The sequence below is a fragment of the Toxorhynchites rutilus genome, chromosome 2, assembly GCF_029784135.1.
Source record: "Toxorhynchites rutilus septentrionalis strain SRP chromosome 2, ASM2978413v1, whole genome shotgun sequence".
NCBI classification, from domain to species: Eukaryota; Metazoa; Arthropoda; class Insecta; order Diptera; family Culicidae; genus Toxorhynchites; species Toxorhynchites rutilus.
The window spans coordinates 341,905,820-341,929,422 of NC_073745.1; the positions used below are offsets into that span (position 1 = coordinate 341,905,820).

Consider the following 23,603-nt stretch of genomic DNA (forward strand, 5'->3'; position numbering starts at 1 on the left):
ATCCCATGTCAATGCGTTCCGACATACGATCCATCCGAATGAGGTTGTCATTTACATAATAAATACGCATTCGACAGGGCCACAGTCAGCGTGTTGAGCGCACATCTCCGCGCGCGCGATTCGTCACGAGAAGCCATTCACAAAACTTTCAATGTCAGCTTCTTTCGGTGGGGGTGGCGTTTATTGCTTCATACAGGCAATGGAATGAAACGGTTATAGAGAGAGACACATTGGTTGTATTTCGTTTCCGTAGGTGCCTTTTTTTGGTATCTTGGTGACATGGCAGGCAACTATTCCCATCCCAGCAGCTGTGATGTAACTCGACTTCGAACTTCGGATGGCTTGAGTAGACCCTGATAAGAATGTATCCTCAATGTGAAGAACTCGCATATATTCGAGTTTGTTTCGTGAATTACGAATGTGTACTCCCCGTCGCTTGACATAATATCTTCACAATAATATATTGCCTTCATTTTTCACAGCTTGCCAGCGATGCTAACAAATCGTCCAACAGACGACCATAACGGTGTGCTCCAAAGGTTAAATGCCACCGGTTGTCTTGGCTCAGCATGAACATTATGCATTCACGCGAAACTGACTACTGCCAGGTCCGTTCGTCGCGCGAACAATGCGAGGGTAGTTCACCTCTCCACAGTCACAGCATAAACGAAGTGGCCAACAGCACCCGAAAGAGTTCCCCACTCGCGAAGAAGATTGACTGCGCAACAAGTGATTATTTTTTAGGACCGTGGTAAAAGTTGATGAGGTAAACAAACAGATAAATAAAGTCGCTGCGAAAACCGGAATGGTGTGGCTGACAATTGAAAACAATCTCCTGAAAGTGGTCGCAGAAATGTGTTTTGCGAAACGGGTTAAGAAAATAATATCGTAAGTGCATTCGAGAAGTGCGTTCAGAGGATGAGGTCATCTCCCGGGAAAGAAACTGATTCAATCGAACGGTGCGCCGACAAAAGTTGTCGAATCAACTTTTGGACAGGTTTTTGAACGAGTCTGGATTATACACTCTCGAATTGGCAGCAGCTTCCGCGAAGTCATTTAACAACTGTTATAGGAAGCTCAACCTATTTTTCGAAATGCTTTTCTCGTTGTCTCGGAGGCTTCTGCACGGAAATTAGCAATTAATCAGAGCGTAATAATGGGCCTCCCCGCTGCGTACGACAGCGCTTATCAATATGTTCATCTTCCTCGTTGGTTGGTTGTTTTTCCTCTGGCGCGAGATTTTAATTTACCCCCGTGTCGGGTGGCATCATCGCACCCTCTCCCGGTTCGGAGTTGATTTAAGGTGCAGCTGTGAGCGCACTATTTATCATTCTTTAAACTGCCAGCTCGGAACGCGCGGCTCATAACTTTTACTTCGCGCTGAAATGCGTTCCGTGAAAAGAACGACCTTTGCCTAATAATAGTAACAATGTGAGCGTCCAACCCGAAGACAACATACAATTAACCTTAAACACCTCTCCGAAGAGGCTCAGAGGCGCTCAACTTCAGTGGCTCTGTTGTTTTCCTCTGTGTGCAATGGATCTTCCGTTTCGGTGAGCTTCTGTGAACATATGTTATGCAGCAGAGGCGCTTAGTAGGCACCACACCAAAGAAGCTGATGAGGGGATGAGGATGAGCGTTTTAATTATATCACCAGACAAGCTTCCCCCCTCGTCAGCGTTGCGTTGCGTATGGTTTCTGCGCTAAAGTCGGACACCCAAGTGACGCCTCGGAGTTGTGGTGGCGCCAGCGGATCCAATTTGCGGTAGCGTCGAGCGTACAGTAATTTGTGTTACAAACTCACAAACAAACAAACGAAGATCCGCTACGAAATCAATGTAACATAATAGAAGTGTTACTGAATCGTATATTGTACTGGATCATATAATTGTACAACAAGATTTTGACGAAGTACGATGGATGCATGCTGATGGATGATGGATTTTGGACAGCAGGAAGTAGCCTTCCTCCGGTGCTAAAAGTTGCATTGCATTTTGTACAGCGAATCAGAAGCTTTTCCAGATGGAAAACGAAAGAAGAAAATTAATTTTGCACGATCACTTTGAAAATCCAGGCTGGTGCGACAATTACAGAACAGTTAAATATCGTCAAATATACGTATGACGAATTTCATGCCATCTCGACTGGCCGTTGGGAACATCATCTCAGATAGTGGTGAAACGTTGTGGGTGTAAAGACATGGGTCAGTTAAGCAACTTTGCATACTTATAATATTCGAAAAATAATTAGACTACTTTTTGGAAAAAGCCAATTTTTTTTCTTAATTTTTTACAAACATTTAAGACTTAAAAACTATGATACCTACAAAATTCTTGTCATAGGATGAAATGTAGGAAATTACTTAAATTTTCACGAAAAAATACCAAAATTTTTTTGGGAAAAAAATTCGCTGACAAAAAAGTTATTTTAAAAATTAAAATTAATTTTTCTCAAAAACGTATTTTTTTTAAATTCACAAAAATATATATATGAATAGCCCTTAAAATTTCCAACAAGTCGTCCATACATCGGAAGATGGGCACTTTTACAGGGAAAAGGTTTCTCGAACAACAACTTTTTCATATTTTATTTGAAAAAAATACAACTTATCCTAATTTTGTTTAAAGTTAAGAAAGCGATATAGTGTATTCAACAAAGTTTTAGATCTTAATAAAATATGAACTTTTGTCGGAGACGTCAACTTTCTATCTGTTATAGTTTTTGGAATATAAGTCATTTTTCTATGAAGACTCCTGAAAAAAATAATGTTTTGCTCGTAACATTTTTGTGTGTAAATTTTCATTTTTGACATGTTTCTAAATAAAGAAAAGTCAGCAGAGCATGTAAATTGCGATAATATACATAAAAATGTTACGATTTTATACATAAAAATGTTACGAATTAAACATTAATAATATTTTTTCAATGAAAAAGAATGAAAAAGTTGTTGCTCGAAAACTGTTTCCATGTTAATGTGTCCATCGTCCAATGTATGGAGAACTTGTTGAAAATTTTAAGGGCTATTTAAATCAATTTTTTCAGAATTTAATAGCATATGTTTTCGAGGAAAATGAATTTTAATTTTCAAAATATTTTTTTTCAATGAAATTTTTTTCCAAAAAATTCTTTAATGATTTTTAATGAAAATCTAAGTATTTTCCTACATTTCATTCTCTGACCAACTTTTTTGTAGATCTTATAGTTTTTGAATTAAGATTTCTCGAAAAAAAAAGTTCAAAAATCTCAAAATGTAAGAAAAAACTACAAAAAAAATCTATCAGACCTAAAAAATTTCAGTCAAAGAATGGTATGTAGGAAATTATGTTGGTTTTCATTAAAAATTATCAAAGAATTTTTTGGAAAAAAATTTAATTGAAAAAAAATATTTTGAAAATTACAATTCATTTTTCCCGAAAACATATGCTTTTAAAATTCTGAAAAAATAGATATAAATAGCTCTTAAAATTTCCAACAAATTTTGCATACATCGGACACATTTACACGAAAAAAGTTTTTCGAACAACAACTTTTTCATGTTTTTCTTTGAAAAAATGCTATTAACGTTCAATCCATTTTCATGTATGAATTATCGCATTTTAAATGCTCTGCTAACTTTTCTCTATTTAGAAACATGTCAAGAACATGTCAAAAGTGAGAATTTACACTCAAAAATGTTACGAGCAAAACATAATTTATTTCAGGAGTTTTACAAAAATGACTTATATTCCAAAACCTATAAAGGATAAAAAGTTGATGTTTTCAACAAAAGTTCATATTTTAACAAGATCTCAAACTTTGTCGAATACATTATATCGCTATCTTGACTTTAAACAAAATTAGGATAAGTTGTATTCCTTTCCAAAGAAAACATGAAAATGTAGTTGTTAGAAAAACTTTTTCCCTGTAATAGTGCCCATATATGTATATATATAAGTTCTCGCTGGATATAAAATATGGAGCAATGTCAAAATAAAGTATAATAAATTATATATATATATATATATATATATATATATATATAAGTTACCGTCAATTCCAAACGGCAACACCAGCCATGCACCAGCTCGAACAACCTAAACAGCGGCATCATCACTTTTGGCCAAACGTCCCATCTTCACTGAAATAACATATTCAACGTAGACACCACAACACGAATCAGCATAACAGGCAACGGTACGCAACTCGAGAGTGTAGGTATCAAATTCCCTTCGGCTCATTGAGTAGGCATAAATCATAAGTCATGTAAACTGGAAGCGATAATAAAGTTAGTCTTAATCTTACAGTGAACAAGTGTAGTTCTTTTTTAAAAACGCTCTCCTTTAATTTAAAAACGTAAGTGGCGCAGTCGTGCGGATTGCGGTTTTAGTTAGAAGTTCGCGTGTGTGACCGAATCGACGGCTTATCGATTGTAGTGGCACCCCAAGGACAACTAACAAAACCAAGCGATCAGAACCAGCGAAGGAATATCGCAAAAATTAAGGTAAGCAAAAAGAGACTAGGTATAGTGATTTAATATTTAGTGATTTAATAACGAATAAAAAGGTGATTTTTTTTATAACCGGTACCAAGTGAAAAACTTTATAAAAAGATATTTTAATTTCCTAGAGACTAGGTGTAGTGATTTAATATTTAGTGATTTAATAACGAATAAAAAGGTGAATTTTTATAACCGGTACCAAGTAAAATACTTTTTTAAACAAGGAAATTTTAATTTCCAAAATTAAGCGATTTAGGAATTTCAATCGAGGCCGAGACATGGCAGAGAACCAGCTCGAACTTCTCCAAGCGAGTTTGGAACAACTGGCCAGCCGTCTGGCCGAGAAGGATGAGCAGATCGCTCAATTACAAATCCAAGCAGCGCAAGGTGAGCGAAATGCTCAATCACTTGCCGCCCAACTGGCTGCCAACAGGCAAGCGAACCCCGTGCAGGTGATTCAAGTGCCGGAGCAAAGAACGGAATCGATACTAAAATCGTTACAGACGCCCCAAATTATTCGGGATCTTCCGTGTTTCGACGGAAACCCGTTAAAATTAAACTCATTTTTAAAGGGGATTGATAATATAATCCCTCTGCTGAATGAGGCACAGAATACTAACGTCTATAGAGTGTGGATTCAAGCGATCCGCACAAAAGTAATTGGGGACGCTGACAACGTACTCGAACTATACGGCACCAACCTAACGTGGGCCGAGATAAAACAAACCCTAATCACACATTACAGCGACAGGCGTGACGAGGTCTCCCTCACCAGAGACCTCTTCAAATTGAACCAAATCGGAAACGTGGAAGAATTTTACTCCAAGGTATCGCACATCGTTTCACTGCTCACAAATAATCTGAGCATAACAGAACAAAATGCAGCCGTGAAACAAGCAAAGAAAGAATTTTTCCAGGACATAGGGCTAAAAGTTTTCCTCGCTGGCTTAAGAGAGCCGCTAGGACCAATCATTAGAGCCCAATGCCCCACTACAATGAAAGACGCTCTCCGACTTTGTATGGAGGAGCAAAACTATAATTATGTAAAATCATATAAACCAATGCTACCACCGAAACCATTTAATCATCCAAGAGCTCCTATTCCTCCAAACATACCTACCCGGCCAGTGAATCCTTTTAAATTTTCAGCACCATACAATGGTCCTGTGAACGTACCCCGTTTTCCACCGAACCCCAAACCAATCAATTGGCAACCTAATTTCTCTCCAAACCCAATTCAGAGACCCCCAATTTTCAGAAATAATTTCACCCAGCAACCAAATCCTAATTTTCCCCGCAATCAGTTTGGACAAAACCATCAAAATAATTTTCCCAAACCAGTCCCTATGGAGGTGGATCACTCGATCCGAAGTAGGAACGTAAATTACATGAATAGAAACAATAATAACCATTTTAAACCACGCCAGAATTTAAATCCTTTTCACCCAAGTCCCAACTATCATTTCGAACATTGTGAAGAAACATATTTGCCCGATTATGGACATGCTGAAAATGACAATTATGCCTTAGCGAAGGTTGAGGGAAATTACCCAGACTATGACCCCCATAACAACATCTATTCAGAAAATGATCCAAACATTTTCGGCGGAAACATCGAAACCAATGAGACATCTGAGAACACAGAAGGAAATGTAGATGATTTAAATTTTCAACCGGATTCAGACAGTTCAAACGGGAGATAACAAATTTTATCCCATATGTAAAATTAAACACGAAAATAGGAGAGATGAAATTTTTGATAGACAGTGGCGCTAACAAAAATTACATCAATCCTGCGAAAATTGCAAATCTAAAAATTTCCAAACTAAATCATTCTTTCGTCAGAAATATCAACGGCACCCATTCCATTAGCGAATCCGTTGAATTTTCTCCCTTCGATGGAAAACCTCCCATCACATTCTTTTTGTTCAAATTTCATCCCTACTTTGACGGACTTATTGGCTATCAAACATTGACTGAACTTGAAACCGACATAATCACTTCTTCTAACACACTTAAATTTCCAGACTATACCATCCAGATGAGTAGGAAATATCCTAATTCCTACGACATCAACTTGAATGCAAATGAAGAGGTTCCTATAAAACTTCCAATAGACATACAGAACGGTGACTTCTATATTCCAGAACTTTACTCCTTAACAAACGACGTGAATATCCTTCCAGGACTCTATCGATCAACCGATAATAAAGCTACTGTCATGATTAGAAATACTAGCCATTGTCCGGTGAAAGTTAATTCAAACAGACCTATTTTTTCCGAATTAAACAATTTTGACGAAGTCTCACCTCCTGATTCAATGAATAATAACCCTCAAGAACTGCTGAAACAAATCCGCTCAGACCACCTAAACTCAGAAGAACGCCAAAATCTGTTCAAAATAATAAAGAAATACAGCGATATATTTCATCAAGAAGGACTAAACTTGACCTTCACAAGTGCTATTAAACACGAAATTAACACCAAAGATGAAATACCGGTACACTCGAAATCCTATAGATACCCTTATTGCCATAAAGCTGAAGTGCAACAGCAAATAAGCAAAATGCTCGATCAGGGTATTATTCGTCACTCGAGCAGCCCTTGGTCTTCCCCGGTGTGGATTGTCCCCAAGAAAGAGGACGCATCAGGGAAGCGAAAATGGCGTCTAGTGATAGACTATAGAAAATTGAACCAAAAGACTATCGAAGACAAGTACCCTATACCCAATATAAATGAAATATTGGACAAACTGGGACGTTGTCACTATTTCTCTACATTGGACTTAGCTAGTGGGTTTCACCAAATTGAAATTCAAGATCGGGACATACCAAAAACCGCCTTCAGCGTGGAGCATGGGCACTATGAATTCCTTAGGATGCCATTTGGTCTTCGGAATGCTCCATCCACGTTTCAACGCGTGATGGATAATGTCCTTAGAGATTATATTGGCACCATATGCCTTGTGTATATGGATGACATTATAATTTTCTCCACCAGTCTTCAAGAACACATTGAAAGCCTTTGTAAAATTTTCGATAGACTTAAAAGATTTAACATGAAACTTCAGTTGGACAAAAGCGAATTCTTGAAAAAAGAAGTTGCTTTCCTGGGTCATATTGTGACTCCAGAGGGCGTTAAGCCTAATCCCAATAAAATACAAACAATAAAAGAGTGGCCTTTACCTAAGAATGAGAAACAACTCCGTGGGTTCCTCGGCGTGTTAGGATATTATAGGAAGTTCATTAGAGACTTTGCGAAAATCGCAAAGCCCCTAACAAACTGTTTGAGGAAAGGTGAGGAAGTCCATCATTCAGAGGAATTTATTGAAGCTTTTCACAAATGTAAAAATATATTAACAAGTAGCGACATACTGCAATACCCCGACTTTACACGAGACTTCATCTTAACCACAGACGCCTCTAACCACGCGATTGGAGCCGTATTATCCCAAGGCATAATAGGTCGAGACAAACCAGTAGCGTTCGCCTCGAGAACTCTAACCAAATCCGAAGAAAATCTCTCAACGATCGAAAAGGAATTACTAGCCATTTGGTGGGGCTGTAAATACTTTCGACCATATTTATTTGGCCGCAAATTCACACTATACACTGACCACCAGCCCTTGACTTACGGTTTAAATTTGAAAACCCCCAACAGTAAATTGATCCGCTGGAGATTAGATCTTGAAGAATACGACTATGACATTAAATACCGACCAGGCAAACAAAACACTGTTGCCGACTCCCTATCTCGGATTCCCCTAGAGATCAATCTCAACGAAGACACAGATAATAACGAAGACGAAAACGATACCGACGACGCAACCGTTCATTCGGCAGACACGGATGACTCGGAATTCATACCTATGACACTAAAACCACTGAATGCATTTTCAAATCAAATAGTTTTAAAAATTGGACAGACAGACAGTGAAGAAGTCGAAGAGATTTTTCCACGCGTGTTCAGAAAAACGATAACAAAATTACATTTCGGAGTTCCGACCCTTCTAAGAATACTACGTGATTACACAAATCCAAAAAAATTAAATTGCATCAATTGTCCAGAGACCGTCCTACCTTCTCTTCAAATAGTCTACAAAAACTATTTTAGCCGAAATAAAACTTTTAGAATGAGAATATCCCAAATCACCTTAGAAGACGTCACAACCGAAGAACGCCAGAACGAAATCATACGAGGACAACACGATTTCGCCCACAGAGGTATTCAGGAAAATCTTCAGCAAATCTCTCGAACATACTATTTCCCTAGCATGAAAAGAAAAATCAGAACGTACATAAGATTATGCGATCAATGCAATAAAGCCAAATATGATAGAGCACCTTACAAAATCAAACTAGGACAGACCCCCATCCCAAAACGGCCACTAGAGATTATCCATGTGGACATATTCATATCTCAACCGGATATGTTCTTATCCATTGTAGATAAATTCTCTAGGTTCGGAGTTTTAGTAAGTATCAAGTCCAGAACAATACAAGATATAAGAAGAGCCCTTCTGAAGTTCTTTAGCACTCATGGGAAACCTCAACTTATTGTATGCGATAACGAGCCATCCATGAGATCTATTGAGGTTCGAGGACTCCTCGATGACCTAGGCATACAAATATATTTTACACCGACAAATCATAGCGAGACCAACGGAATAGTGGAAAGATTCCACAGTACACTCGCCGAGATTTATCGTTGTAATAGGCATAAGTATGAATCACTATCCAACAAAGAATTATACAGAATTTCTTGCACTTTATATAATGAAACCATACATTCTGCAACTAACATGAAACCCCGAGAAATCTTTTTAGGTATCAAGGACCAAGATGAAAGACCTCTGGACGCCGAAGAAATATTGGCAAAAAGAGATAAATTATATGACGAAGTCGTATTAACACTGACCAAAACACAAAGGAACACACATAAACAACACAACCGGCATCTGGAAGACGAACCAAAATTGGTCCCAGATCAGCAAGTGTTACATAAAGTGCAGGGAATTCGGAATAAAACGAGAAAACGATATTCAACGGTTCAAGTTGTCGAAGACAGATTGAAAAGCTTTATTGACGACTCGAATCGTAGATTACACAAAAATAATATAAAAAGAATAAATAATAACTAATAATATTTTTTCTTTCAGATGGCACTTTGTCTGTTGATCCTTCTTGTTCTGCAAATGCAACTTTATTTTGGACAAATCATTCAAATTCAAGACATTTCAACAAACCCCGGACTATTGACCATACGAATGGAATCAACATTCATCAAAAACGGACATATTCACGTTTATCACGAAGTAGACCTCGACCTATACCAACCTATACTTAACCAACTCAACACCATAATCACCGGATTAGAAACCTTTCCTAACATCAGAGAAATCACAAGAATGTTGCGTAGTAAAATGCATGAAATTACAAACTTATACAGAATCCTTTCCCCTAAGGAGAGACACAGAAGAGGAGCCTTCAATTTTTTAGGGTCTACAATAAAATTAATTACAGGAAACCTAGACCAAGAAGATTTAGACAGAATTAACACGGAGATTGAACATCTCAAGGCAGGAAATCGACAGTTAATTAATGAAAACAATTTACAAGCAACAATCAATGAAAAACTACAAAATAGAATAAATAAAATAATCCAATCCATTAATGACCAACAAAGTAAGTTGGTAAAACAAATTATTTCAAATAGACAAGCTATATTAGATCCCAACAATGTAAACCAAAATTTCACGGCCCTCAGCAAAGTAATCAGAGTTTCATTTCACCTAGACCAAATACGAAACCACCTAGACACCGTATTCGAAACCATTCAATTAGCTCGCGTAAATGTGATTTCGAGGAACTTCCTAGAACCGGAGGAATTAAAAGTCATAGTGCATCAGTTAGAAAAACAGAACATTACATTGCTTAATTCAGAACAGGCTTATGAATTTATAAGTATAAAAATAGTCTTTAAGAACAGCAAATTATATTTTGTTATCTCAGTGCCATTTGTTAAAACGGAAATATTTAACGAGTTGCTGCTGGAACCATTACCAATCAACGGAACATCTCTAAAACTACCATCAAGGACAGCAATAGTAGGAAGCCAATCAACTTATCTTCTCAACGGGCGATGCCAACCTGTGGGACAAAATACCATGTGCGATCAGAACAATCTGATAGACGTTTCCAACGACGCATGTTATTCCAAAATCCTACGAGGATTTTCCGGAAAGTGCAGCTTCGTGGATCACGATGCCAATTCAGGCGTCAAGCGGCTAACTGATTTCCATATCGTGCTGAAGGACGTTCAAAAAGTATTCATACAAACGGATTGCAAACTGACAAACAGAACACTATCAGGTAGTTTTCTAATATACTTCTCAAACTGTGCAGTAATCATCAATGGCACAAAGTTTGACAATCGAGAAAGACACAACAAACAAACACCACTGGCAATATCGCTAGATGGTCTACAAATAGAAAAAGGCGCTCTCGAGGAGAATATAACTATAGAAAAACTACAAGAATTAAACATCCGCAACCGTGAACGAATGGATTCAATAGAAGAATCATTTGCAATCCATATCTCAACAAATATCGGAATATTTTCGATAATTATAATTTCTGGAATAGTAATAGCCATAACGAAAATCAACAAACGCACTAGTAACGTATTTAAAATTGGCCAGCATCCATTCCCAGAACCCCGCAGAACATTACCAGAGAAGAAGGAAAATTCAGAGAAACCAACATCCGCTAAAATCGAACCGGGACGGTTCGAACTTCATGAGGGAGCAGTTACCGTCAATTCCAAACGGCAACACCAGCCATGCACCAGCTCGAACAACCTAAACAGCGGCATCATCACTTTTGGCCAAACGTCCCATCTTCACTGAAATAACATATTCAACGTAGACACCACAACACGAATCAGCATAACAGGCAACGGTACGCAACTCGAGAGTGTAGGTATCAAATTCCCTTCGGCTCATTGAGTAGGCATAAATCATAAGTCATGTAAACTGGAAGCGATAATAAAGTTAGTCTTAATCTTACAGTGAACAAGTGTAGTTCTTTTTTAAAAACGCTCTCCTTTAATTTAAAAACGTAAGTTATATATATAATATATATATACATATTTGAGAATTTAAAAAAATACGTTTAAGAAAATTAATTTTAATTTTTGAAATAACTTTTTTGTCTGCGAAATATTTTTCCAAAAAAAATTAGTATTTTTTTGTGAAAAATTAAAGTAATTTCCTACATTTCATCCTCTGACAAGAATTTTGTTAGTATCATAGTTTTTAAATCCTAAATTTTTGTAAAAAATTAGGAAAACAATTTGGTTTTTTACAAAAAATAGTCTAATTATTTTTCGAATATTTCATGTATGCAAAGATGCTTAAATGACCCATATCTTTACACCCACAACGTTTCACTACTATCTGAGATGGTGCTACCAACTCCTAAGACGAGTTGGCTTGAAATTCGTCATTGCTAACACTCTGTTCTATATCACGAATGTAGCTATGATAAAACTCGTTATTCATAAGCCTGTTCTATGACTTTCTTCCATAATTTTATTCATAGTCTCGAAGGGCTTTATGCTTAACACTTTGAGTCCCGTGTCGGTCCCTAGGGACAGACATTGAGATATTTTCGTTAGAAAAACATTGATCACTGGAACTGACAGTTTCAAAATAAGGAAATATTCAAAAAATGGTTTGTTAGCGGATCCTTCACGAGATGTGACTACTTTCTAGTCGAATTATTGACATTTGTATACAATAAATATCTTCGGGAGTGGGACCGACATTATGCATTATGCAAATCCTCTTCATGCGGGCTGAATGGAAAGTATAGCAAGAATAATTCGGGGCTCAACGTGTTAAAGACATGATGCAAGAGTTTATCGTCCTCCTGTAACGTTTACGTTCACAAATGTTGCCCTAATAGTATTGTCTTATTTTTCAGGCCTTCAAAGTATTTTCAAGTAATAATTACAGTCAAACCAAGCTAAAGCTTATAATAATTCTTGAGTCAAATGACAAGCATTCATGACAATGACTTCATAACATTCTGCGCAGGATTAAATTTATTTTTTGCTAGCCGCTTAGATCATTCATCTCCTGAGTACAAATCAAGCAACCAGATCTCGGTGCTGCAAAATACTTCTTATCCCACGCGAAATGTGTTTGCAATTTCGCGACAAGTCGCATTCCAGCTTCGTACACTTCCACGAACCGTAACCTTATCTTGTTCCCTCTCCTGCTAAAAATAAGAATCAACAGCCAAAAAACATTAAGTAACATGTCAGACTACGCAACATCAGCGAGGAGGAGAGCAAAAAAAATAGTCCTATTATATCACCTTCTGGTCAGTCGGTGGGATGATTAGCCGAACCGATCGATCGACAATCGAACAGTTGCAAAACAGTTCTGAATCAGCCTTCCCACACTCGGCGCAGATCACCGAAAGATCACCGACGAAACCAGTTTCGTCATAATCGCCAACCAACAACAGCCACACAGTGCCCACTGCCTTTTTTGGACAATCCGATTGCGTGCGAGGTGATCAACTGCAGGATCAACACCGAACGAAAAAAAAACACGATTGAGATCGCAATGTTCTCGCGCGAGACAGTCTGTTCGATTCCTTGAACTCATCCCTGGAAGGCTTACGGTGTGACCCCACGATCAAGCCAGCTCGCGTAAGGTTTGGTGGCCCACTCAGAACCGAGCTTAATGAAATCGAAATCTTCCGCAACGTGATCTGAAAGTCGCTCGCGAATGACTTGCGAAACGGAACGCGTGAATCGGCTGGAGGCCATGTGGGATGAATAAATGGTTGGAATTTAAAGGTCTTGCCCACATATATGGATCGGTAGAGCGTCTGCTCTGCTGGTGGAACCACCGAAGTGATGCGGATGCAGTGGTGTGTTGGCTTAATGAAGAATTGTACGCGCCCAATCGAGCGCTGAGTTTCCTTCAAAAGCAGGATGAGACATTGACTTTGAAGAGTTTTGGTGCTTCGTTTCTGTTTTGGGCGGAGGAAGTGTTTAGGTATTTGTCTTCCTGAATGATGAATGTGATCGACAAATTGGACACGTGTAGTCATTGACGAATTTTCGTTTATTAACGAATTAAAAATGATTTAATAGTTCAATTAAGCAGATTTATGAGGCAGAACATGTTTCTAATCACCGTCGTATGAACTGAAGTGTTTCGATAAACTTTCGCAACAATTCCATGCGAGTTGTTATTGATTTTTAAATTTCATGAACCGAAGGAAGCACATCCGCTCACTGGATTTTGCCTTGAACCTCCACATAAAAATCGGTCGAACACAATATCGTACCATTAGCTGGATGAATTCTTTCACTCACTCACGTTGTTCACGTTTAGTTTATGCACAGTGCCAGAGCGCATTGGGAATAGTGGAACCCATATCCCATTCCGTCCGGCAGCAACAAATGGACAATTTGATACCATCCATTTGATCCCAAATCAATCATTTCCACAAGCTCCATCCACCCCCACACCTCGCTCAACGTAAGACGAAATGGAAAAATGCGCTGATACTGCAGTCCGCTGCATCCGTGCCGTGCCGTACTGTGCCAGCATCGGTACGGGCATCCGTTTCGAGCAGTAATAAATCCGATTTCCGCCACTCGCATAACAACATGCAACAAAAAAAAAAAAAGATTTCGTCCAACTCTGGACGGGGGAGACGCATCAAATGATCTGCGCGCTTAGTTCATCGAAAAGTAATAAAAAAAAGTTTATGTCATTCAGTCGGCAAACTTTGACTATCAGCTGATTTGGTTGGGTTGGAAAGAGGATGAACCCAACCCCCCAGCTATCGGCATCTGATTATCGCAACTATCTGAATATTACGAGTTTGGTATTGTTTTGTAGGCACTCTGACTCTGCTCTGACTTTTATTCCGTCACTTTCTGCATCATAACGTTGTTTGGCTATATTTTCAGGGGAAATAATGGGAGATAAACTTCCTGATTAATTAATTTAGTTTTTGTTTGAATAAAAAGGCGACGCTATTTCATGCGCGACCAAATAGAGAAACTAATTAAAGTTTTTTTTTAATATACTACAGAAAGCTTCTGGAAGTGATCTTTAATATTTATAAGGATAAAATAAAATATATCTTCTATTAAAACAGTTTGCAATATTCGATGTGTTTTACATTTACATTTGAAAAAATATATGCTTCGAGCTTATGGTATCTACCAGATATTGGAACATCTTTCAGTTCTTGATACTAATAATCCCTAAACTAAACTAAATTAAAGTTTATATTTGTTTATTTTGTGAAATAGAAGCTTGACCAACGAAGTAGTCGAATAAATTACTAGAACTTGTAACTAGATCTGGTATACTAGTTGATCCGAGTTTTGAATCTGTCCGTGATTGCAGTCCACGATTAATGATCTCACTCGTTTTCTCCATGCGAAACATATAGGATTTGTGGAAAGAGATAGTGTTTTAAGAAGCGAAGAATAATGAAATGAAATTATTAGAACGAAACATTTAGAAATGGTGCTAAATGTCGTGTATTTGGATGTGTTTGGAAGATTTGTATTTCAATTATTTTATTTGAATTTGATTTCATGAATACGACTGCCTTGACTGGTTCGAAGGAAGTCCAAATTTCGATCACTTTTTACAACAATATAGTCCTATACAAGTGATTCTTTTCTTTAATAAGTCAACTGTTTCACGCGTAGTTTGCACAGTTGCACAGTCTGGTTGAAACCACATCTCATCCACATTAGGGTACTTAATAGTATTACAAGAAAGTCGGTCTCCATATCCCTGTGTTCATCATTCACTGTTACGTTGTGGCCGGCATCATTTTTTGAAGAAAAACATACCAATGATTCCACTGACCCATAAAGCGCTCAAAACTGTAATTTTTCAGAATGCAGTAATATTTTGACATTGGCACGAGAATTCCCTTCATTCAAAATGCGACAGATTGGCTCATTATCATATCTCTGATGGACGATTATGTGGATCGTGAAATAATGACCGAAAGCGATAAGTTCATCGATCTGAACGAAGCTTTTCGTCAAAAAAACGGGACAAAGGGCCTCGCCGGGTAAGGGAGTAAAAAGAGCCCCCAAACCAAATCACCAGCTGTGTGGCAAATATTGTATAGGATATTAAATAAGAAATTTTGGCGGTTTATTTGAACCCCTATGTGGTTTAACATCGGACCTATAGTGAAAAACGTACTTTTTCGTTTATTTCACGCCATCCTCAAAAGCTTCGAGAAAACATTTAAAATACTGGATGTGCATCTCGCTACGGTGTATCAAGAAAAATCATCAAAAAAAATTTATAAAAAATTGAAGTACTAAAAAAAAGATTGATTTTTTTTTTGATTTTGAGATTCAGTACTACTCTAATTCATATTTAAATGTGTTCCTACGACTTTTCTAGATATATGTGATTTTTTTCGCGGTTCCAAAAATATTGTTTTCATATTTCCCAAGGGTCTGGCTGGGTAAGGGAGTAAAATTTCCTCCAAACCAAATCGCCAACTGTATGGAAAATATTGTATAGGGTACTAAATAAAACTTTTTGGCAGTAGTACCATATATTTGAGTCCTTATAAGGTACATCATAGGATATTTAGTGAAAAATGCACCTTTTCGTTTTCCTCACGCCATTCTCAATAGCTTTGAGACAAAAATAAGAAAAAATACTGAAAGTACATCTTACTAAGGTGTATCGATAAATATCTTGAAACAATTTTTCCATCAAAAAATGTAATAATAATAAAAAATTAAATATGCGGTACAAATTTTTTTTATATATTCTGGTATTTCGAAATTTTGAAATAAATATAACTTTGACACCCACGTTTGCTCTACTTTTTATTCAAATGCGTTCGTATGTGTCTTTTTTCTACATTTGGTGCATTTTTTTCCTGAATTTTGAAAAGCATTTTTATTCAAACAAAATTTTCTTCATCGTCTGCATTATAATTTTTATTTTCTTGAAATCGATTATTTTATTGTATTCGTGGTTCTCAAAATAGAAAAAAATAATAATTTGGATTTTTTTAAGTGTTCTTCTCATTAATCCGAATGATCTTTCCACAAGGACTTTATTTTTTCTCATAAAGCTCTATCGTACTGTTGACTCCTATGAATTTGGTAAACAATCTAAATCCAATCTAAAGATAATCTCATATATTTGAAGATACGATAAAAAAAAATATTTTTTTTTCATCCAAAGTATATATTTTTATTAAGGCTCATATGGCGTCAGCCTAACGGGGCCGGAAGTTCAATATTTTGACAATGTTTGTTACAACTATGTTAGTAATATGTAACCGATTACGCGCGGTTGGCTCGAGGTTAGTATTACAAGTGTTCTCATAATTGGAATGTTGGAGTCTTCAATGCTCTGTACGTGTGCCCAGATCTCAGAAAAATCTTTGTACAGCGCAATTCTCTAAATATACCGACATAATTTAGACATATAAAAAAATAGATAAACATCAGAGCAGTAGTGAGTCTCTAAATTCAAAATAAATTAAAAATGCCCAAAGGCCAAATCATTTTTTTCGCGCAATCCTCTTAATACTTCAAGAAAAAATTACGCTAAATGTAGAAAAAAACAACACATGCGAATGCATTTAGATAAAAAGTAGAGCAAAAGTAGGTCTCAAAGTAGAAACACTCTAAAAATTCTGATTTTGAAAATTCATTTTTTTTTTCAATAAAATAAGTAATGCATTTGTTTAAAAATTCACATTACCATTTTTTCTTTGTTAATGTAAATAAAAAAAAGTTTTTCTCACTGCATTAGAAATATTGTTTTGATATTTGCAGAACCAAAAGTGCATTAAGTGATTTCACAAGGTAAGCGGCAAACAGTGTTTTTAGGGTTAACGGGCAGTGGCAACTACATTGTCACCAATTTTTTCAAGTTATAAAGAGTTAAAACTCGAAGTTGGCGCGAAATAATATTACTCTATCAGTTTGGTAGCCCAGGGCAATTTCAAATCGTCACATTTTGAATAAAAGTGATCACCTTACTCAACCATTGATCAGTATTAGGAGATTCTAGCAAGTAACCTGTCGATAAATGAATAAATCGAAGGCAGCAATCCAGGACAAACTTCTAGAATTAGTCAATGGTTTTGAAAAGGTCGTAACGATTTTAGTAAGAGAAATATTCGATAATTTATATCTCAAAAACTATGAGTCGTACCGAAATAGTGTCTTAGAAAGAGTTATCTTTAAGTTAAACTTTAACTTGCAATATCTAAAATACACATTTTTATTTTTTTTTAAATTGTTTTCATATAAAAAAGAAGTCATGTAGAAAATTTAAAAAATGAGTCCAAGATGATAAAACTATTTTTGACAAACTTTGTGGAACATCGAATTTTTATGAATTTTCGAAACTTCGAATTTATGTATGTTAACAATCATTTTTAGCCACAAATTATGAATCCTGATGTGATTTGAAACAAAGCGCTCTTTATCAATCTCCTACTAAATGCAGCCATTCTTGAGATATTAAAAAAATATATTTCTAATTTATTGTCTGTTGTGTTATACCGTCATGTTCATGAAAATTTATGAATTTGCTTATAATTTTCAACAAATTTTTCCAAATACCTCATTATGGTAAAAATATATGTTTAGAAGTTACGTTGAAAAACCTTTTCGCTACGTTTTGTTTTAACCCACATGTTTTTGAATTTAAATTTATACATATATAAATTTAAAGAAAAATCAATTGAAAAAGACAATAAATTAGAAATATTTTTTCAAATATCTCGAGAATGGCTTCATTTAGAAGGAGATTGATAAAGTGTTTTTTTTTTTCGTTTTAAATCACATCAAAATTTATAATTTGTGGCTAAAAATTATTGTTAACATACAAAAATTCCAAGTTTCGACTTAAGTTTCATAAAAACTCGATGTTCCACAAAGTTCATCAAAAATAGTTTTACCATCTGGAACCCATTTTTTAAATTTTCTATATGTCTTCTATTTTATATGAAAAAATAAAACAAAATTAAAAATATGTATTTTAGATATTGCAAATTAAATTTTTTTTGTAAATAAAAAAAAGCACTAATTTTTTTTCTCGGTGTTTACTTTTTCCACGTTTTAACATCAATACTCTACAACTCTTTCTAAGACACTATTTCGGAACGACTCATAGTTTTTGAGATATAAATTATCAAAGATTTCTCTTACTAAAATCGATACGACTTTTTCAAAAGTTACATTTGAATCAAAAAATTCACAAATACTCACATTTCCTCCAACCCATTCGAATCAAAAATACTCATGTTTTGTCATTTGTCGATTTCATTTGAAGTTGCTCATTTGGATAATGTTAGTTTATTAGCCGCGCAGATTTTTCTTCAGTTTTTTTTTAAATTTACATCTCCAAATAGCATCACCATTCGGAAAATATACTAAGAATCAAGTTCTTCTAGTTATTTATCAATACATCAATGCTCGCATAAGAAATTAACAGCAGAAAGAAAATAAAGTTGCAGAATTTCAACGTTTTTGAGAAACTGTAAAATATGTAAGTCAAATTCATTGAATCTGCTTAAAATAGCCATAGCAATTTTTGAAAAACGGAACGAAATAATTAGAAATGCAGATCAGACTCGATTATATATGATTCAATTATATACAATTTTAGACTCGATTATATCCAGTTTCAGAAAAATATTTTCATATTTCAAATATGACTTATTTCAAGAAAAGATGTAACATTCCAACGTTGCAGTGAACGTGATTTCTGAAGACTCTAGTTGAAGGATCATCAGGAATTGTTCAAATTATGCATTTTTGGATAAAATTAATAATAAAATCTTAAAATCCTTATAAGTTTTTTACTTCCAAAATGATACCTAAATCCACTCATTTTGATTTTACAACTGTATTCTGTACTAAACTTTTTCATCCTTCAAATGGAAGCAATAGCTTTCCGCAGTGGCGATATCGTAACCAACAAGATTTAAGTTATTGCTTTATATTATTGAAAAAAAAAAAATGGAAGCAATATAAGCGTCCTACGTTGAATTTTTTTTTAAGTGGACAGAAAATCGATTCGATTATACAGGTCGGACTCGATTATATACAGACTCGATTATATGTGATTCGATCATATATAATTTTGGACTAGATTATATATAGTTTGGATTTTATTTATGTATATTTCAAATATGACTTATTTCAAGGAGAAATGTAACCTTTCAACGGTGTAATTTGTAAAGGTGTAATTTAAGTGGCTAGTACATGTACAGTGGGGTAAAAATCGTGATTTTTTAAGATTTTGCTCATATTTCAAATTAAAGCAACAGAATCGTCTCCCGTAGCGTACTTTGTAATGTGGAGCCAGTTTGAGGCAACAAAGTCCGAAACAAAAAAAAGTTCAATAACTCTTTCATTGTTGAAATTCGTGGAAGCGTAGAATGCGTAGAAGGATTTTTTCCATCAAATTTAATCGTCTATCACTTCCTGAGAGAATTTGGATAAATTTATTTTTTTCATGTGAGAAAGGTATTTTCTTACTTTAAGGGGATGAATCAAAAATCAAATTCCTCTTTTATATAAAAAAAAAACGAAAAATACATGCAGAAAAAACGAATTAAAAAAAATTTCTGACTCGATTACCTACAGGATTCGATTATATACAGTAAAAAGAAATCAAAAACTGTCTGTAATCTAATCCACGCTGTACACAGTTAAAAAAATGAAGACGAGTCCGCCCTGTAACCAATTAATTTTAGAATCGATATGAACTTTTATAGATAAAAATGTTCGTTTACACAGAATCATCCTGTGTTCCGAAGTAATCGAAATACCCAAACTGGAAGTACGTTCGGTCCATAAGAATGTACTAATTGAAATGAATTGACACATCACAAGAGGATATAATATTACCTGCTTTCAGGAGAATGAGCCATGAATCACGATGTATTCCACATATATTTTATATGAGAAGTTAGATATTGTAGCAAAAATGCAGAAAAATATTTTTGTCTTGTTTGGGATACTAAAAACCCATATCGTCAGTTGAGAGTTTAATGTTCAGTAATATCTAACATACAAAACACACTTTAATACGACTCTGAAGAATTCACCTGTAAGCATATAAATATTTATCCCATGATACTTCCAAGTTCATAATAAAATCTCAACTACTCTGGATTTAAGGAGTACAGTTATGAAAAACAACATACGAATCAAAGTAATTTAAAAACGATGAATCAAAGCAGAAAAGTATATGTAAACGCTGTAAATTTAATTTGAGGAATCTACAGCAATCGGCCTCATATATTTATGGACTAGCGATATGGAACTATAAAAATTAAGGGCAGAAGTTTTACATAAATTCGTGATATAAAAAGATGACACATTACAACGATTAATTAATGCTAATAGAAGACAACAGTCGTGATAAAGAAAAACAGCGTTCTGAAAATTGTTCAACAAATTTTGCTCATTTCACAGCATACGCTGAAGAACATCAGGTTCCCACTCGTGAAATCAAACAAGCGTTCCTAAGCGTCTTCAGTTTACACTTCACCTGATTCGCATTCAACCTAAATATTCCGCCGCTGCTTCCACCTTTTACGATGCTCAGTGCCTCATACCCATCGTGACCTCAAAAGTTTGAACACGCGTATTTATTTATATATTTTTTGAATATTAATCCCCTTTTTACGACCACTTATTTCAGTTCTACAACCGACAATGTTCACGTACCGTTTTAATTCCTCCTCCGAGTGTAGCACGGACGTCTGTCAGGTATAATATCCGGTGTAACGAGCGCTGAGCGTGAATTCAATGATAACGAACAAAAAATCAGACAGGAAATCGACTGGAAAATTCACTCTGCGCCTCTTCGCTCGTTCTTCGCTTTATCTCACCGTCACTTGTCACACAGAATTTTCACTGCACTTTCTTTCGGCCGGCTCACGCCACTCAAATTAGATAAATTCCTCGAATCAATGATGCAAGCCGTCGTCTCGACCCTTATCACTTTTCGCGCAAATATTTGCTCCAACAATCGAACCAAACCAATATCAACCGCTTCTTTCGCACTGTGAATCACAAACACATCGAGGAATTTGCACACTTCACTGGTTTACTCGTTTACTGGTTCTGCTCGCTTCCTCAATGTGACACAGCGGTCATACTCTCTCAGCTATGGAGGAAAGCTAGAAGCTAAGTCGAAGTAAAATGATCACTGGAAAAACACTACTCCTAAGCAGTGGCGATATTTTTTTCTGCACTCGCAATGAAACCCCAAATCGTAGCGTTAGAGAACACTAACATTAAATTAAACCCGCAAGTGTCTTCCGACCGATCGATCGATCGAAACGAAATACGAGAACGCCAAACGCCAAAGAGAGCGAAAACACTTGTTCAATTAGCAGAAACATACAAACGCCGTACGAGCTGTGTTGTGTTTGTTGGCGGTAGGAATCGGTCCCACTCAACTCACTAACTTTTCCCCGACGACAAACAATGTTATGCGCCTTGCATCTCACACCACGGAGCAACAGAGCACAGAGCGTCAACGTTTTTGGGCAAACGGCCTTTTCCTGGCCGCAAAACGTAAACACTACGCAAAGCCACAAAGATTCGAACGCGCACCAGCGACGAACTTGAAGCGCAACCGTTTCGGTGTGATCTATCCGATGATGATCCTCAGCAGTTGTTATGAAAGCCCTCGTGGAGCAACCAACCCAATACCACACAATGTAGGTATGTACATAGAATGTAGCAGAAAATACACTGTGAGCACGCCGCCAAAACGATCCGAACTTTTTCGGCCGTGATTACGAGCCACACGCGATCAAGTCTCGAGAGGAACTGAGGAGAAAATTGCGCGGTACGAATGTAAACAGTGGGAGATTGGCTCGATGCCCACAAGGCGGACTGCGTCGCTGCACGAGTAAATCTGTTCGCGGGGAGTCTTGGCTCCGATCGCAGGCGACGCCGCAAAAGCTGTGACTCTGGAAACGGGTGGAGCTTTCATGTGAAAAGTTGGCTTGCAGGTAATAAGGTTCGTTTCCAATGTGATCTTGTTTGTCGTTCACATTCCGAAAGCAGTATACGAAATTACTTCTGTAATGGAATAGAGCTTACGGAGAAAAAAAGTGAAGGGTTGTGCCCGAGACACGACCACATAGTTGACGTAGGATCATGGATTTTTTACAATTTTGTTTGAAATACCGTTGAAAAAAATACGCCGCAATCGCAGTCGATCACTAACAGTAACGGCAGGGTTGCCACATTTATTTCTGTAAAATTTTCTGAAAAAAATCCGTATATCTGTATTTTTAGTCAAAATTCTGTATAAAAAATCTGTATCGAAGAGCCAACGGAAAAAATTAAAATAATGGTTTATTTTCACTTTGAACTTATTTTTCTTATCTATGGGTTGTTAAAGTCATGTCAATACAACAAAATAAATCATAGAAAATCTCCTCTGAATTGTATTTTTGAGAAAATTGGCGCATCAAACCACTAAGGTTTGATAGCTTAACGAAATTTTGAGGGTTTATCAAGGCCGCAGTTATGTTTCACGAGTTCAATATAGAAATCGCAACAAATCGATTTGAAGGTCAACTTCCTAGCTGCATCCAATTCCTTTCAGTTTTATTCTGCATTCTTGTCTCATTATAAGGTTCGCAAAATTGAGAACTCTCTGATTGAAAAGTGCGATTGACGTTATTGATGAACGGTAGAACAAAGTTTAGTAAGAGCATGATCGGTTTAGTCATGAGATCGTAGTTTCAGCTCTTGAAATCGCTCAAGATCTAGCTTGAAAACTACCTCCAAAGAAAGCCATCTCGTTGCGTTGCATTTATCATTATTATAAATCATGGTATCTATGCATGCACTGTAACAAATTTAATATTTAAAATTGAATTTACAAAAAAAATCTGTAATTCTGTATATAGAGATTCTGAATCTGAAATACGGCGCAAATCTGTAAAATACAGAATATTCTGAGCAACGGCTGTATGCAGAGATGCCAACTTCATCAATGGTTGAATAAAAAAAGAAAATTCGAGAGCATAAAGGGTGTGTC

The 23,603-nt window shown here is 36.2% G+C and overlaps 1 protein-coding gene across 6 annotated transcripts in view; it reads right to left on the reverse strand.

The window, feature by feature from the left end:
- Nucleotides 1-22,364, reverse strand: part of LOC129766116 (uncharacterized) — a 326,710-nt gene extending 304,346 nt beyond the window's left edge. For 5 of the 6 annotated variants that reach the window (XM_055766575.1, XM_055766579.1, XM_055766573.1 and 2 more), the window contains exon 1: nucleotides 21,266-22,364. The gene's annotated coding sequence lies outside the window, so the exon portion shown is untranslated. The remainder of the gene's footprint in view (nucleotides 1-21,265) is intronic. The other variant, XM_055766574.1, reaches the window with a different exon arrangement.
- Between the last annotated feature and the right edge of the window lie 1,239 nt (nucleotides 22,365-23,603).